An 18,860-nucleotide genomic window follows, 5' to 3' on the forward strand; every position below is an offset into this window, starting at 1 on the left:
AGGACTTAGTGGTAGGAAGCATGTTAATAAAACTGGACCATTGTCTTTAAAATGACTTCCACCCATGTCACTGCTGGAAGGCTGGTGGAGAGAAGAATGGTATGGGAAAAGCGGATTTTAAAATCAGGCTAATTTTCATAAAAAATTTCAGAATTGCAGGTCCTTTGTGTTCCTGTTGTAGAGGTGAGAGGCGTGCAGCACAGAGATGAAAACCTGACTGGGTGTTTTATAAGGCATCATAAGTTCCTGGGGCCGAGACAGGGCCACCTGTCTCGCTTGCCTTTGTTGTCTGACCTGACCTGGAGTGGTGGGGGCCTCCTCTCCCCTCGGCCGCCCCTGTTGCCTCGCCAGCATTCTGTGGGGCATCTGCTTCACATTCATTCTGCTGCTATTCTCATAAGTTTTCCCCTGGTTATTTTTTGTTTATAATTTTCTTAAGGGTTGCATCCTTGAGTGTAATTCTATTACATCTTAATGCCACATTTTGTTTATTGCGTTGAGGAATGCCATAGTCAACTTTTTAATAGGGTTAATGAAAAAATAGAATCCTGCCTACAATTTTCCTTCATAGAAAAATTTCAGGAACTGTATTTTGTATGGCAGTGAATTTGAAACCCTGACCAGATCATGGAATGCAGGTTTTTCCTGTTTAAGTCATTGAGGATTGAATAATTTTAGTAATCCTTTTCTTTCTATTGAGGAGCTTTTTTTTTTTTAAATCACTTTCTGATCTTATCAGTGTTTTCCAGCTAATAGTAGAAATAGAAAATATGTGCAGAAAAAAAAATTACATGAAAGTTAAAGTTTTAGTATCTCTTATTTAAAATAATAGTAACAGGGGCGCCTGGGTGGCACAGTCGGTTAAGCGTCCGACTTCAGCCAGGTCACGATCTCGCGGTCCGTGAGTTCGAGCCCCGCGTCAGGCTCTGGGCTGACGGCTCAGAGCCTGGAGCCTGTTTCCGATTCTGTGTCTCCCTCTCTCTCTGCCCCTCCCCCGTTCATACTCTGTCTCTCTCTGTCCCAAAAATAAAATAAACGTTGAAAAAAAAAATTTTATAAAAAAAAAAAATAGTAACAATATGATGAACCTTGCTTTAGTAAGCAAATCCAAACTCTGAATATCTGCATTTATAAAGGAAATCTTGGGGTGATATTTAGCTTTAGAATTCCTTCAAATAACAGCTTCCCTACTGAATTAAAAATAGAATTTGTTTAAAAGAATTCTATTTACAATCAACCTGGTAAGAAATAACATCTGTTGTGTAAAGTACATTGGTAACAAGAACTAGTAAGCTAGAAGCCCTTCTTTTGTATCCACCATTATCCCCATGTAATAACTTAAGATGCCGTGGAATCTGGGACGCAAGCACATACTCGAGCAGTTTTTCTTGGTACGGTGTCTCATAGTGCTGTGCAAAGAGTTCTGTAAACAAGAAACCCACATCCTGAACCCAGGACCTAGACCGGGTCGCTGTGTGACCTTGGCCAGAATCTGAGTTTCTCTGTCCCTTATTTTCTTAATGTGTGCCACAGGAAATAAATGAATTGCCCCTGAAAATTCATGGCTATGATTCTAATGAGTCTTCATATACTTTGGGTATATATATATGTATATATATATATATAATGTTTATATATTTATATAATTTTTTGATTGAGGTAGAACTTCTTCATATAGTCTACTCGTTCTTGTCAAAATCACTTGCTTCCTCTATCTAAATACTGAGGCTGATAGATGCTGTGTGTGTGTGTGTGTGTGTGTGTGTGTGTGTGTGTGTGTGAGAGAGAGAGAGAGAGAGAGAGAGAGAGAGAGTGTGTGTGTGCGTGTGCGTGTATGTATGGGACAGACAGACAGTCACAGACTGATAGAAAGCTCTCCTCATTCTGAGTTTCTGAAATCTGGGACTGCAGTGAATTGCCCTGGAGGAATATTTAAGGAGAGATCTTTCCTCCTTCCACTTTAGCCTATTCCCATTAATGACTGCATTTACTGGGGAACTACTTCCTGAAAACGTGTTTGAAGTGGAAATCTTACTTCTGAAATTACGTTCACCCTGGTGTGTTAAGTTTGGGCCTGCTTCTACACCCTCCTCCCACCCTTTTTGGTTTATAGGCATACCAGAGGCAGAACTGTATTCTGGGGCAACAGAAACTCCTTAGCTTCTCCGTGCAGAGGGAGCTTTCTTTTCCCTGTTTTTTCTTGACCCCTGGGCAGATGAGTTTGCATATGACCATCAGAACCTTAATTTGTTTTACTGCTAAATAATGTCTTGCGGAAGTCAGCTGATTTCTATTGACTGCCTAAATCTAGGCCCTCACTTAAAACAATACTCAAGGTGAAATGTCATTGATAAAATTAGCAGATTGCTTTTTCATTCTCAGCTGATTTGTCAGGACAGATCAGCTGTGAATGCCACGCCACTGACTTTGGGCCAGGACCATCTCATCTTCCCTGAACCTCCTTGGCACTAGATAGATGCAACGGAGAAGGAAGCCGACTTTGGGAATTGAATACTGTTGGTCATGATGCTTAGTCACAGAGTAGAGTTCGGTGCCTCTGCACTTTGGCCAAGAACCACCTCAGCATCCATCTTACTACCTAAGGCTGCAGTGATCTCAGGGAGCTAAAGAGATTTGAAAGAACAAACAACAAGCAAAAGTAATATTTAGGTCCTCTTCAAGTAGTTGCCTGTATCTGCCTGGGTGGGGTCTAGTGAACACTAATACAAATCAGTGAAGTGGTTTTGTTGAGTGTCCACTACGGACAGCACTATGGTAGGCACCGATGTAATTAGAATAAACATAAATTCTGGATACTGTCCTCTGGAAGTTCATCCATCATCTTCTACCTGGAAATTCAAGACTGACCAACATTTCTATAATAGGACCAAGCTGTCCAAGGCAGTGTAAAATGACGGACAGAATTGAATGGGAATGATAAGAGGTTCGCCATGGCTTGGGACTTCAGAGGAGAAGAGTGGGTAATGATGAATGAATTCTGGGTATTGGGGAAGACCCCCCCCCCCCCCCGAACAGACAGGATTTGAATGGGCCTTTGAAAGATTACATGGGCATAGCTTGCAGGAAGTGAAAGAGGATATGAGAATAATAGCCTGACCAAAGTCAGGGAGGTGAGAACAGAAGTTATGTGCTAAGAAATGAAATCTGTCAGGGAGGGGGTATCAAATGTGGAAGGAGTGACTGCCAAGCAGTGGAGTGTAGGCAGCACATGCTGTTGAAAGTTTTGGAGCAGGTAAATGTCAAGAAGAAGGGGAGGGGGGTGTGGAGACCCATGGAAGTTGGATTGGCCAGTGGAAAGGATACCTGCTGAGGTGGTGTTCAGAGACAATTGTAATAATCCAGGCATGGTGATGACACCAGGACCAGGTGGGTTGGTGAGAAAACGCAGAGGAAAAGATGTGTGAGAGATGCTTGGAATAAAACATCTGCCACACTTGGTGCCTGATGGGCTTAAGAAGGATGTTCAGAAATAACTTGAAGTTTGTAATGAGGAGAAGGATTGGTGCTGTCGGTCGAGGCAGAGAAGTTAGGAAGATTAACTGGTTGAGTGTTGAGATTTCATTTCAGCTTTTGATGTTCTGGCAAGACATCCCATAGAAATGCCCCTGAAACATTTAGAGATAGGATAAGAAGCACTGTTCAGAAAATAGCTCCAGACAGAATTTTCCAGAGCCTCTGGTCTAGAGGTAAGAATTGTGGCAGTAAAAATGAATGTATGGGAGGGGGAATATTTAGCATGGGGCAAGGGAACAAGGTCTCAGTGAGGAGAGAGGAGCCAGGAGGAGGTTGGTGATGGAGGGGAAGGGAAGCGGGATCCAGCTATGCCTTAGAAGGCTAGGGGGTAGGGCACAGTAATTGCCCAACCTCACATGGCCTCTCATTCCTGACTCTTAAAAGCACTTACCCACCAGTGATATTACATTATCTTCCCAGCAGCCCAGTGAACCTGGCAGAAGGTAGAACAGAGCTCACCAGGGATCTGTCAAAGTCTGATTTCTGCATAAAGCCCTGCATATTGTCATGGTACTTTAGAGCTTTACAGTGGTTCACTTGAACGTGGTAATTTCACCTGGCGATTATTATTATAATTCTACCTGAACCACAGAATTTCAATGGCTTGCCTTTTCTGTTCTATAATCTTATTTATTAATGATAACAGGTAGAAAAAAAAGAAGGAATACTAATGCCACACCTTCAACAATGTCTCATCCTTGCTGGATTTCAAGTGTAGGCCTAAGGAAATTGGCCCCCTTTTCTTCCTACTCAGAAATCTTTTAAACCATTTAACTATATGAAGGTCAGAGAGTCTTCAGCATCTGGATGCCGTAAGTTGGATAAAGTGTTCCTATTTTTTTTCGGAAAAATCTTTGTCCTATACCTGTAGTTTGCTGAGAAGTTCTTTCATGGACTGATTGGTAGGATCTGTAGAAAGATGGATATAGAAATAACAAACTTGAAGCTTTTCTATCAAAGAGTCTCATTATAATGAATTCTAAGGAACTGTGTAAAGGCGTGCTTTGTTGGATTTTGCATAGAATACTGTTTGAGAATCCAAGCCCTCACCTGAAATTCGGAGATCTTTCAAATACACAGAGACCTAAATCCACTTTGTGGCAGTAAGCTCCATCTGTCTTTACACTTTTGGGCGTCTAGATTTTTTATGTAGTGTGTATCTGGTGTACAACTAGCTGTTGTAGTTGGGGATGGTGTGGTGCACAGAGGGTTTTGAAATGTGTCGATCCCTTTGGTCGGAAGGATCAGACATGATCTCCATTTGTATAAACAAGCCCATTTTTATCCCTTGTGTTAATAAATGCTGTGTTCATTAGTTGTCTACCCTTTTTATTCTAGTTTTTGGTGCTTGAGTCAATATAAACCAAAACAAAAATAAATAATAGACTACCGAATAAACATTTAGGAATTGATCACTTTATGTTCGGCTAGTGATAAAACAAGTAGAGAAGTGCCTCCTTTGTAAGGTGGCTGCTTTTCAGTGTTTTTATGATCTCCACGTACGTATTCAGGCCCCTGGGGTCTGAAGCAGGTTAGTTAATGCTTCTCTGTACCCTCTGCTCCAGGGTCCTTTGCAATCAGAATATTTCGCAACTCATCTGGTTTCCTAGATTGGAGGAAGACAGAATCCGAGCTTGTTTACAATTTATTCTAGCGTAAAGAAATATCCTGTTAATTTATTTGTTGGCCGTACTGTCGGAGAAAAATGTCTTAATAGTGACTCAGTGAGGAGGGTTTTTTTAGTAATGAAAGTGGGTTTTCTCACTCTCCTGTAGTGAACTTCAGATGTCTCCCTTGGGAATAGGTTTTAACCATCAGTAAAATGGTTTGACTTAACCACACGGGGTTTGGGGGTTCTTTTTTTTTTTTTCTTGCCCCTTCTGTCCCCAGGCAGAGACTCCTATTGCATACCAACTGGGCTCCAATGCAGTATTTATTTGATCAGAAACAAAAGAGTTTGCTTCTTGCACCGGTTCAGAGAGAGGTCCCCCAGGATTGTCTTTTGTTCGGTAATTGGAGCATAAGCTGAGCCTGGTTAATTTCAAAGCTACCCCCAACACACGTTCCCTTCCCCCCTCCTCCCTTCCTTGTGTGGTTTCTGAGCTGCTAGTGGTACCTTGTATTGGGTCTGGAACAACAACAACAAAAGCTTGAATTGTTGAATGTTAGCTACAACTGCTGTGATACCTGCTATGGCACCTAATAGCACTGTTGGTGCAGTTAATTTTAAGTTAGGGGAAGAAACAAAACTAGAATGCTCTTCCGCTTTACAGTGCTTGTTAACGCATGCACCTCCAAATTATGCACTTGGTGCTATCACAGTGAATAAAACAAAGGAAATCACGGGTTGATTTTTATGTTAGTAGCAGAAGTTCTTTCATCGTTATGCACTGTTCAGACCCCAGTGTGTTCCTATGTTCATTCTTTTTCGGTCATGTTTTTTATAAAGGCAGAAATGTCTGCAACATCTCAACTCGGAGCATTTAATTGGCTAAAGTTCTGATGTAAGAAATATAAGTTAATTATATTAATTGTTTTTCTTTTAAAGCAACAAAGTCTAACTTGGTTCTGCTTCTTTAAATACCAAAATGATGACTGTAGATGAATAAGAAGCCCAGGTAGCCAAATTCTAGATGCTAATAGCCAAGTTAATATTTGTATAAAAATATATTACAAAATTGGCAAATACCATGTGTCATTCTGGTTCTGCAGTATAGGTGTTGGTTTTGCAATCAACAGATTGCAATTGTAGGGTTTGTGGGTTTTGGTTTTGAAGATGGAAGGGTATTTCTCTCGATTTTTTTTTTTTCCTGCAATCTGCACCATGATAATGATGGTCTACTACCTGACTAGCCTGACTTTAATTATCTGATGCATGGTTCTTCGTGCAGTTTGATCTTTGCTTGTTCACAAGCTTTCTTGAAATTGCACAGTTCTTTGCTGCATTGAGTTTCTTTTAGTGACAATGAAAAGCATATGTTAGTATTTTAATGTAGTCTTTGATTTTCAGGTTATACATTAAAACACAGAAGAAAAAAAAAATCCTGTCTGAGGAGCTCTTTTAAAAACCATTACGGTAGAATGGGAATATTCATTACTTACACATCATATATTTTTCCCTAAATGTTGTACGAAGAAGTGACAGTTGAGCCGAGCATATGTTAATAAAAGGTCTGCATTTTCCTGTGTCACTGACAGTTTCATTGGCTGTATATTCCTGAAACGCAAAATAGCCTCAGTTCTGTTCAAAGCTATAATTAATCTGAATAGTTATTTAAACAGTATTGAAATCTTTTAACTACTGAGAGGCCAAACATTTAAGATGGTGAATGTACTGTTCTGTTTGAAGGATGGTGCAGTTGATGAGGGCACGGCGATCTAAGATGCTTGTGTATGTTGGATCTACACATCCTGTAGGCTAAAATGGCAGAATCTGTCTGCTGCTGTATAAAATCTTTTAACTACCATTTATTTTAGCATCATGGCATGTGCAAATTCCTGCTGCTCAGTTAAGGGACCAGCTTCACAACTGGTGTTACAATCTGTGGCCACAGCATTGCATCACAATGCAGCAAATGCATTTTCCACATTAACCGAACATGACAGCTGAAGCGATTATTAACCATGCAAGATGTCGGAAGTCATCAAAAATTCACATCAGAGTAATTGCAGTGGCTTGGGTCGAAAAAGAAAAAGTATCATAGCATTCCTTGCCTACATGTTGTCTCTCCCCCTCTTAAATCTTAACTTGGTACAGTCCGTTAACAATAAAATACCCTTCTGTAACCTATAAACTGTTACTCCCATCAGTTTGTGCTTTCAAACTGATAGCTGACTTCTCTGAATTTGTGTGGAGCAGCACGAAAGATGACGCTGTGCCCCTGGGGCTGCAGGACACCCTTTTTAAGGGGACCCTGCAGTCTCATTGTCTAATTGGACTCTTTAATGCTTCAGTCATATCACATTTGCAGGGTGTTCTCTTTTCCTTTTTCTTCTTTCTCTCCTCTCTCCATCTCTCTCCTCTCTCCCTTCCTCTTCCTTCCCCCCCCCCCACCCCCTGAATTCTGGCTGTCTGGAGTGGGAAAAACTTGAGCACTGGTTCCAACGGAGCTCATCCCACATAGAAGGTATGGAAGAGCTGCAGTGACCAACAGCATCGACTGGTCTGTAACTCCTAAAATTTGAGAGCTGCAGGTAGGATTACCTATGTTTTGTAAAGAAATTAAGATAAATGCACCCTAGTAAATAGAGTGACAGCATGTTGTTGCAGTACCTTTGAAAGACGAGATCTTGGCTTGTTTAAAATTTCAAGGTAAATTCAGAAGATTTAACTCATTTGATAGAAAAAGTACTTGATTCTCCTGAGAATTGTTCAGATTTGTGCCTTGTCATTCTAATATTTTTCTTAAATCCATTGGGTGGGGCAGAGAGGTATTTGCTTAAAGATTTAAATAGTTGGTTATTTTGGATTTTTCAGACTTCATCTTTAAGTAATAAGTAGTATGGACTTTGTAAGGTTTTTTTAAAAAGATGCATGTGAAGTGTAGAATTCTTATATGAGGTAAAATATTAAAATAGAATTTCCTTTTGATAAAACCAGATCCTTTGGGATTGTAGGTGACTCTGTGTGTGTGTGTGTGTGTGTGTGTGTGTGTGTGTGTGTGTATTATGCCTTAATCATTTATATTTTGTTATAGGGAGGAAGTAATATTGGAAGTATTTGGGATTATCTCACAGGAAATGCTTTAGCATAAAGCTTTAAATAAGAATTAAATAATAACATCAAAGATACGGGTTTTTAAGTATTATCAGGTAGGCGATTTAAATTAAGGTAGTTACTTTTTCTTTCTTAAATTCATCCTCAAAAGAGTATGAGTCCTTGAAGTATATTTCACATTTTTGGTGTAGAGAATGTGATTTCAGTACATGAGATGAAAACTTCCTAAGTCATGTAAGCATTATCTGGAGGGTAATAAAATTATAAATGTTGCCTATAACACTTTTAATACCTTGATTAATATCAGAGTTGAAAATGCTTTTAATCAGCATTAAAAAGCAGCTTGCTTGTTGCCTTCCCTTACAAACAACAGAAAAAGACAGTGATGTATAGCTTTTTATCCCAAGGAATGTATTTGTATCATGGGACCTGTAGGGTCTAGACTTCTTTCTGCAGCAGGGACTTGGAAATTGCTCACCTAGTTGAGAGATTAAGCTCTCTTCAGAGGTGGGGGACTTTCTGTACTCTTAACAATAGGAAGATTTGAGGAGCTGTCAAGTGGGGAATGGAGGAGAGCTGCTCAGGGAAGGGAGAGGAACTGAGAATTTTGCTCATCTCAGCATTGGAGATCTGGATTTGCCCACGACTAAGATTCCTTTAAAACTCTGACCCAGTGCAGCATTGCAAAGAATTGATTTGTGAGATGAGACAATGAGCTGTGGTTTGCATTTTGTAAAGATGGAGGAAACCTCTAACACTGACCCTGTATGGGAGATGACTCAATTATCCGTGCCTTGGTACAATTGCAAATTATTTTCCTTTGTCTGAAGTGGGTGGATGCCAGCGCCTTCATCAGAGCTCCTTAATTTAATGTATGGAAAATGTCTCAGCCACCATTTTTAACAATTAGCTGTATCATGGTTGAGGTGAGCTGCATTCTGAAGGCAGCTGCAGGGCCATTTCATTTACATTCGGCTCTGTGGCACAAGAGCTTTGTGACTGTAAAACTCAGAAAATGAATTTGCATACCGCATAGAAGAGTTCTCTAAGAGGGTGGAGAATATTCTCAGAAAGAAAATGGAATCCTTTTGTCTACAGTAAGTATTTCTCATATACTCATATAGCGGGGAGAGATTGAAAATTTGTCTTTGGTTGAAAGGGCAAAATAGACTTTTAAATGAATGCTGCAAATATTAAAGGTGTAACAGAGGTTCTTGGGTGTATTTTTTTTATGTGTGTGTCAGAAACCAAGTGTAAGATATATATACATGTGTATATATATATGTTTGGAATATAGGTTCTATGAATGATTTTAACACATGTTTTCAATTCATTATTTGGTAATTTAAGTTAATGAGAGGTATGAATCTATCACTAGTCAAAAGGTGAAAATGACACTTGGATAAAAAAAATCCAAATATGCTATATTTAAGAGTTCAGGCATCTTTTCACGGTCTTTTACAAAGAGTTCGTTTTTCAATCCTGAAGAAAATTGCTGGATTTTAATTTAGTTTTTGTTTTGTTTTGTTTTTAGAAGAAAACCCTTCCATGTTAATGATCTGAGGTAGCTGATTGAAATATATAAGAAAAAGTGTTTTAACAAAACAAGATTTTGTCCTAAAAGATCAATAGATTGAGACTTTCACTCTCTTTAATGGGGATAATTCTTAGTGTCTTCTGTTTAATTAATAGTTGTGACTTCAAAGCTACTTGTGGAAAACTCTTGTTTGTGATTGTAAGCTTAGAGATCTTGATTCTTAAAATTAATTGGATTTGACTGGCTTATTCCTTTGTTCCTTTATGCTGTTCCTAAGAGAAGTAAGTGGATTTTAACTTCGACTTCTGTGTTTATTTTTTTAAAGGCACTTAATCCTGAAGAATGTATAGTAAGTGTATTTTACAGTAAACTGTACCGTGAAGAATTTGCTCAAAATGCTTTAGTAGCTGTTTCAGGAGTTGAATCTTCACAGAACTGAGTATCCGAGAATCCTTTTAACTTGATACCAAATTTATAAAGCCAGCTGTTCCTGCAAGTCCTACTGCTCTAGCTGTTATTCATCCTACTCACTGAATGCTGGTTTTCTCTAATTGATAGATGTTTTTGAAACTAAGGGAGAGGAGGATTTTCACATCAGTCTTTTCATTGAAATAGGAAGGCTCACTTTCCTAAGCCCTGTTCAGAATCCTACAAAGATTCCATAAATCTTACATAAATCTCAGGGTTGCAGCATAAGAGCCTAGATCTCCGTATAATTTTTGTAACCCTGGGAAGGACATTTAATATATTAATTGTTTAGATGTGTGGTAGAATGCAAAGGGATTCCTTCCCCTTGATTTTTACAAGGCTTGCACTCAGAAATAAAAGAGTTCTGGGGCAGCAAACTAGAACTCCCATTTTAACTGCAGCTTCGCTTGCATAAAATGGTTGGTTGGATGGCTTGAGGGGTGTCACAAAGCCTTCCATTGAAATTTTTAAAGTGAAACTTGGTTGAAGATTCTGATCTTATTTTCTTTCTCTGGCTTTATGTAAATCACATACAAGGTACTCTGGGGAGATAGCAGAGACCCAGTTGCTTTCCGGGTCTTTGCCTCTACCATGGTCTACTCAAGTTTGGCTCCTGGGAAGAGGCTCTCCTTTCTCATACTTATAGGGGGTTCCCAAGTCTCTTCAATCTAGAAGCTCTTCGGTTTTCTCATGCAGTTTTAGCCTAGCTGCTAATAAAGAGTCAGGGGCTCGCTCTTTTTGCTACAAAAAAAAAATATTCATATCAAACCTTTGACTGCTCTGGCAGTGCCATAATGTAGATAAGCAAGCATGTCGGCCAGCCCGCTAGAAACATTCCGTGGCACTAAGATGGCAGTGAGGAAGGAGTAAAATGGCGTCACCACGAACACTGTGATAAGAGGTGGAGCGCATGAGTTATTTTTCTTTAATCAAGTTTGAGGACACCTCTAGTAGCACTGCTTTGCCAGTTTACAGTTATTTTTTTATTCTGTTAGAAGATGGAAATTTTGAGATTTTCCTGAAGTAAAAGACTTAATTAGCATTTATATCTAAATAGCTTCCAATTGTTCCTTTTAAGAAATTGGTGACATATATGGATAAAATACATTTTTAAATAGTTATTTTATATTAGTGCTTTTGAAACTCTTTGCTTTGTGTTTTCTTCTTTCTTTAAAAAAAACGTAGAAACATAACTTCTTCCAGTAGAGGATGGATTTTAGAAAACAGGACAGTATGAGTCTCCTTTATGACAAGATGAAGCCAGCATTCCTATGAAAAGATGTTATTTGTTTTTGAGTCTGTTTTCATTCTAGCTCTGTGTGGGCTTTGGTTATTTTATATATAAAATATATGTTGCCACCTTCAAAACCCAAGTTCATTTCTTTGTGGTTCAAGGTATGGATTATTTTGGAAGTGAACTGTAGTCATGGTAGTAGGACAATGCTAATTTCTTACCTGTTCCCATGTCTCATGGAGTTGGAATTTCGGGAGCCGGCCTCAGAGTTTATGAAGTATTATCAGCTCATCTTGCAGTTAGATAAAGTACGGTTTACAGTAGTTAAATAACTTTCTCAAGGTCATCCATCTGGAAAGCAGTTGATTAGCCCTAACTTCAGGCCACCTGACTCCTTATCTTTGCTGTGCTGTGTATGCTACTGTCTACATCTGATTGCCTGTCTTTCTCTTTGTGGGCTCACTGGTGACTGGTGGCCCTAATGGATTGAGCTTTTGGCAAAACCTATATTTACTTCACCCGCTTAACTCGTGGAGATGTCCCTACTCGTCTTGCCAGAAATGACTTAATTGAACTGTGCCTGGAGTCTTCCCGGGCCTGTGTTGATAGGCATTTATAAATTTATCATTTATAAACAAACATTGAAAAATAAGACATTCTGCAAGTTGAGCTTTTAGGTCCATTATGTTGTCTCAGCTCAGAGGAGGAAGTGCTCATCTCCTGGGATAGTCATGAGCGTCACGTCCGTCTGCCCCGAGCTTCGATGGAGCCGGGCATTCTGACGTCCCCTCCCAGCAGATCATTCCTCCAGCTGTAAGGTATGAGGGATCCCATAGTGCAGGCTTGTCCCTTTTCCTAGTAAGGATGGGCTGGGCGAAAGGTCAGTTTCAGGCTGTTTGTATTCGTAAAGTGGTCTTGCTCTCTCTCCTGTTGTTTGTATTTGCCACTCCAGCTAAGCAGTGTTTTCTGTTTCCTGTACCCATGGTGATTAATGGTGAATGGTGTATCCTGTGGTATTCCCTCAACACTGACAGGGTGAAGTCAAAACGTTTCCAAGCTTGAGGTTTTAGAGAGTGCAATCCCAACGACTGTTAGCAGGACAGAAGCGTACCGTGGCAAATTCCATGCAAGACAACGGAAGTTAGAAAAGTCTCTGGCTCGTTTTAGTGGACTCCAGACAAATGTTTGAAAAAGAATTTCTGAATAAGAAGAGACTGCAGCAAAACCAAAGCTCCGTTTTCCGTGACGGCCATGATGATCCATCCCATAGGCATAGGCAGTGCTGCATAGTGGGAGGGGCTGTGATTTCCGACTGCAGTGTGAGTGACTGACACCCTGTGCCAGTAGGGAGTTAATATGACACGTGGTTCTCAAACATGGCCTTCCCCAGCGGCGCGCCTTTTGCTTGCTAAGTAGAACTGGATCTTGAGCGCTGTGGAAACGGCCTGGCATGGCCTGGCCAAACCCACTAGGTTCCCACCTCACTGGCTTGGAGACACACCCTCCGCTGTCAACTCTCACAACCCCCCAAATCTTGCTTTTGTTTCCTGTTTCCAAAGGGAAAAGACACTAGGTAGCAAAGCAGGGGATCTGTGGCTTGTTTTTTTAATACAATATGAGGTTGTTTTAGTGAGTTCTTTTAGAGTGGGTTTGGGGGATGGTGGGGGCAGCGGTGGCCACGATAAAGGCCATTATTGGAGCATTCCCATTTTATACCGCAGTGCGTTTTGAGTACCCAAGGTTCTTTGAATGTGGACCGATCCATCTCCAAGATGGAAATCAGTTCCTCAAAGACATATTAAAACATTTTTATCATCCCTTAATGCGTATCCTCTTTTTCTTACCTTCCTGTCACGTCAGGTGGCTATGGGATTAATATTTTTTCGATCTGTTCATACCCTTGAGTGAGGAGAGGGTTCTGGTGCTGGTTTTTAAAGCCAGACATACTTTGCCACACTGTTACATACCATTTGCAAAACTACATTGAAGTTTTCTTTTCAGAATCCCCCCTGTTCTTATGTCCCCAAAGGTTAGCCCTAGCAAGTGCACTAGTTTTTTTTGGTGATGGCAGGGAGGGGGGTGCGCAGGGAGATAAAATGTTCAGAGTTGCTGACCTTGCTTTCTCCCATGGGGCCACCTCAACGGTCTGAGAACAGTTGGCCGGCTGCCCTCCCTCCATCTCTGTCTTGGCTTCTAGTGTTCCTGTTCTTCCCTGCCCCACTTCTAGTAGTGGAGAGAGAAGAGGATGGCCAGCAGAGGCCCAGCCACTGCAGCGTGGCACATCCTGCCGCATCATGGCCTCTTTCACTAGGACACAGGCTCTGGCTTGTTTTTCATGAAGTGGTAAGGTTTTTAGCACTGAGCAAGCCACATCATCTCCCCAGACCTCTTGTGACCAGCAGGGGAAACTCATTTATGCAACCCTGAAAGGTTACTGCAGGGCTTTGCTGGATTTGGGAGGCGGGGAGGGGTGTTCTGCCGAAAACATTTTTTCTTCCCTAGTGCCTAAATCGCCCTCGTTTACGATCCTACTTATTTATATTGTGCCCTTACTACTTGATCCCCCTCTGCACGTGGCCCCCAATGACTGAGCTGAACAGATTGCTTTCCTTTCCTGGATGGCCAGAGGTAGGTAATGTAACAGGACTGCCCTGGGCTCCCTGCAAGGGCACAGCTGGGTTTGCAGCAGTGGCACAAGCGATTTAAATGGCCCTCACAGGGGGGACAGCCCTTATTTAACCTCAGCCTTACTTTGCAAGGACAGTAACTCAAAGTGCCGATAAGCAGCCCTTGCTTCATGACTTGGTGTAGAAATAGGAAGAGGCATCTAGTAGTTATGTGCCTACATTGTGTTGACAAGGGAGGTGTGCTGTGCCCTCCTGCACCCCTCACTACCGCACACAGGAATGGCATGTCCCTGTTCTCAAAAACCTTCCCTTCTGGGTCATGGTGAGTCCCGCCTCTTACATTGTCTTTCTTTACTCAGTACTGAAAATCTTGGAAGTTGGGCTTTTGTTGTATGGTAATTACTTTCCCTTCTCTTTCTCTTCTTCATTCTTCTGTGGGCTAGAGAAGATAATAGGAAGGGGTCCACAAAAGGCAGTAGGTGGACTCGTGTGAATGGCTCTCTCAAAGGCCTGTGGCTTTTCCAGACGGCACAGACAGGTGAGATGGAATTTCATCACGCCTGGATTGGCATGCCCTTGAAGAGACCAGGCATGCCAGCCCCCTTAAGTCAGTGCTGCCCGGAAGGCCCTAGGCAGATCCAGAAGGAGGCACTACTCAGAGCTGTGTGTTCTTAGGTTTAGAATCTCCTTGGACACATTGAGTTAGATTTAACCTGTGAGAATTTGTAGACCATTCTTTAAACCAATTTGAATTATGGGAGCGACTGATTTGTTTTGCCTTAATGGGCCCAAATCTGTCACCTAATTGCATGGTCCTTTGTTTAGCCCAGTAGTAGAAACCAGGTACAAAATGGGACCCTGAAGCCTGACAGTGACAGATGGCCTGGTGCCCATGCGGCGCCATGTTACAGCGACAGGGTTTGCCACCTGTGGCTCCAGAGCTGCCTGCAGGCCTATGGATCTGCTGAGCTGGCAAATGGTGGGACTCACAGCCACTCTTGCAGGGTCTGCTGCCACCTGCTGAATGAGAGTGGCTAGACTTTTGCATAAAAGCACAGTGAAAGATCCTACAACAGCATTAAAAACATGGTACAGTTGGTGATGTCAGCTGCCAGCTTTGCACTGCTTTTTGCAGGGGGATTTTTTTTTTTTTTTTAACACTTATTTTTGAGCAAGACAGAGCGTGAGTGGGGAAGGGGCAGAGGGGGTGGGGGCGGACACAGAATCCGAAGCAGGCTCCGGGCTCCGAGCTGTCAGCACAGAGCCCGACGCGGGGCTCGAACTCACAGACTGCGAGATCATGACCTGAACCAAAGTCGGACACCCAACCCACTGAGCCACCCAGGTGCCCTGCAGGGGGATTTTTTAAAGTCCTCTATCTATGCATCTGCTTTTTAAAATATGATGCGGTCTGTGAAGAACAGTTTAAAGTATTAAACTTTTGTAGAAAACAAGCTATGGGATTGACTCTAAATACCCGAGTTGCAGGATAAAGCCTGGATTTGCTATTCATATCGTATTCCTTGCAAAAGAAGATTTCACTGTCTCTTAGGTGTTTTAGGCTGACATTTTATGTATTCTTACTCTATTGCGTTAAATATTTCTCTGATGAAATAACCAAACATGCTATAAGACCATATGAAATCCCCCCAAATTTTAAAAATGTTTAAATTTAAAAATTTCTCTGTTCATCTTTTAGGCTTTATCAGTAATGAACATCTCTTTGCACCTGCAAATTCCTCGAGGCGTTCTCCGTGGGCACCACAAGGGAGCTAATGAAAAGCGTGTCCACGCCATCTGATAGGCCCAGCGGCTCTGAGCACTGGCAGGGTTTCCGTTGTGCCCATCTGAAAACAGCATCTTGCTTTGTCCTTCCTCACTTTCTCCTCAAGTAGCAGTTTTACTTTTGTAGAAAATTCACCCAAGAGAAGGTTTCAGAAGAGGTCATTTGTTCAGAAACTGGGAAGATGGGAAATTTAGGAGAGGTTAAGGGAATAGGTATTTTACTCAGAATGAGCAGAAGCAGGATAATGGGTATAACTCACACTCCTGTCTTTTTAGAAATCAGACACTTCTCCGTTTCACTATCTAAAGGTAATGGCTACTTGCCGTGCTTATTGGAATTCTGGTTTCCATCTTGGAACAGACCCTCTTGAGGATTCCGTCTGTTAAGCTTATTTTTTGATCTGCTTAGTTTTCTTTTCCTTGTTTCATTACCTTCTTAGCTGTTGCTTATATCTTGGCAATGTTTTTTTAATCCACAGTGACCATTGTCAACTGTCACTGCTTGCTTGTGTTATTATTTTTATTTGGAATATTGGTTACAGATCTATTAATTTGTACATTGTATGTATTAAATGAGAGAAGATACAAGGCTTTTACAGCACTCACTATGTGTTTTTGTCAGATACCTTCTCGTAGGCAGTCTGGCCTGCTGTGGGGGCTTCACTTTGAATTTTTGACAGAGTAGATTGCAGTTGACAGTTGATCTTTTGAAGGGGAAGAGACACGGAATGGTCTTTTGTGTTTTGGACCACGTAAAATACGGCTTTTGCCATATCATTGTATCTTTTTTGTTTAATTTTTTAACGGCCAGGAAATCTGTGTTCAGAGTCTTCATTTCAAACTGTTTACGTAACTGTCCGGCAGAGCACTTCTTCCTTGTAGACGGGAAGCACTTTTCACCATCTTACTTTCCTAGCTAAAATGGACACCGGAATTCTTCTCCCAGAGACCCTTATTTCTCACAGTTCTCACTTTTGGGAAGCAAATAAGCTAAGAGAATTTGGCCATTTGACAAAAACATCCCTGTGCCCACTCCCGTCTTCTGCAGTAGGAGTTAGCTGCCACTTGTATTCTGAGACCCAGTCTGCCTGGTGACTAAAAATAAGGCCGTTTCATGCCTGTCTTTCCCAACGTGCGCCATTTCAAAGCTCGTTTGGCTGTCAGGTACCTGAGATGTAACCACACGTTTTTTAGGAGAGTTGGCTTAGCTTGCGGTTATGTTCTGGGTGGTTCTTGGTTAGTACAGGTGTCCTTTGCTTGTCAAAAGTTTGTGTTATGCCACTTTGCTTTTATAAAAGACCTACATTAGTACCTGTGTGCTAACCAAAAGGAATTCAAAGAGGACTTTTGTTTTTATGAAAAAGGTGAAAAGCAAAAATAGCCTTCAGCATCTGTTTTGTAGCAAGCAGTTAGAGAGGCAGCGTGCACCGGGCAGTGGCGGCGAAAGCAGCATCACCAGACTCCTTCCCTGGGAGCCACACCGGCATCGCGGCCTCGGCCTCAGCCGCCAGAGCTCTTTGAACTGTGTCTGTGGGCATCTGTGCTTTCTTTTGATTTATTTTGTGCATCCATTAACAAGATGTGCCTCAAGGTATCAGAAAAGCCTAAGAGAGTTTATTTTTGGGGTCTGGGAAAACTCGGAATTTTTTGCACAGGTGTTAATGGTAATTGCTTCTTCGCTTTCTTTCTTTTTAACTTACGAAAGGGTTCAAAGGTATGTTCTACTTTCAAATAGCAGGAGAAACCTTTATACGTTACAGGGCAGCCCACTTCCTCTGTTAAAGATGGAACACGTGGCTGGAGATCTTGGACAGCTGTACAGTGTGTGTTGTTCCACAGCAATAAACAGTAATGATATTTTGAGACGCCATAGAGTTGACATCTAGAGCAATGATTTCCAGCTTTTTGTCTGTGATCCTTAGAAGCATTATATTTTGCACCATGACCCACTTCATACATATAAATGCTTGCAACTATATAATTGAAAGAAAACTTTCACAAAACAGTGTTTACATATACCACATATCTCTGTTGCATTTTATTTCATTAAAAAAAAATGCTAATCGATTTCATGACCCATTTACCAGTTCTGACCCACATTTTGAAAAACACCATTCTCAAGGAATGCCACAAACTTGGTATTTATTTGTTGTCTCATTCTTCCCCTCACTGTGTGACATAAGGGGAAGAAATGAATAAATATTGAGTCATAAAATATGTTTATTCTACCTTGATTTGCTGTGATAGAGACAGTATGGTAGGATGGAAAAAGGTAGAAAAGGGGTCAGAAAATTTGGTTTCTAAGTCTAGGCTTTGCTACTAACGAACTAGGTGATCTAAATAATATGGAACCACAACATTGTAGGGTTGATAGAAGCTCTAGAAACCATCTCGTTTGGCCCTTTCAACATTTAAACCTATATTAATTAAGGACATGCATTAAAGTATGATCCAGTTAGGCAGCCCTGAGAGATAGCTTAGTATTGGGTTAAAAGCAAGGACTAGACCCAGATATGTGTAACGCACACCTAGCATGGCGTCATCCCCATAGCCATGAAAGGGTTCACCCTTACTTGTACTGGTATAACAGAATTCTCTGAGCCTTCAACTCATCATTTGTAAAGGGGAACTAATAGGGGACAAAGAAAACAAACTAAAGATACTTTGCTTCCCTCTTGGACTCCCACCTGTTTAGAAAGAAAGGAAGTTTTTCTTTATTTTCTCGATTTAGAAGAAAATAAAATATAGAATAAATAGAAGTACTATTCCCTAAGTATCTCGGTAACATTTGGTCTCTTAAGAACTGTGTTTAAATTTTGCCTCTTCCTTATCCTTGTTGGGGTCCCGTGGTCCAGTTAGTTAAATGCTCAGATTCTGTTTCTTACCTGTAAAATGGGGAAGGGGTGGATGGGGGCGGGGGGAGTGATCATGCCTGTTTTTTCATATTGTTAAAAGATT

The 18,860-nt window shown here is 41.1% G+C and overlaps 1 protein-coding gene across 2 annotated transcripts in view; it reads left to right on the top strand.

Moving 5' to 3' along the window:
- NUP93 (nucleoporin 93) overlaps window positions 1-18,860 on the top strand; it is a 104,004-nt gene that overhangs the window by 45,944 nt on the left and 39,200 nt on the right. Inside the window, exon 1 of one of the 2 annotated variants that reach the window (XM_047078432.1) lies at window positions 12,263-12,308. The exons of the other annotated variant lie outside the window; for it this stretch is intronic. The gene's annotated coding sequence lies outside the window, so the exon portion shown is untranslated. Of the gene's footprint in view, window positions 1-12,262; window positions 12,309-18,860 lie in introns of those variants that run through there. 2 annotated transcript variants of the gene reach the window in all.

Source organism: Lynx rufus, unplaced genomic scaffold, assembly GCF_022079265.1.
Source record: "Lynx rufus isolate CCGP_SWC_20201006 ecotype Redwood Valley unplaced genomic scaffold, mLynRuf1.p SCAF_16, whole genome shotgun sequence".
Classification (NCBI taxonomy): Eukaryota; Metazoa; Chordata; class Mammalia; order Carnivora; family Felidae; genus Lynx; species Lynx rufus.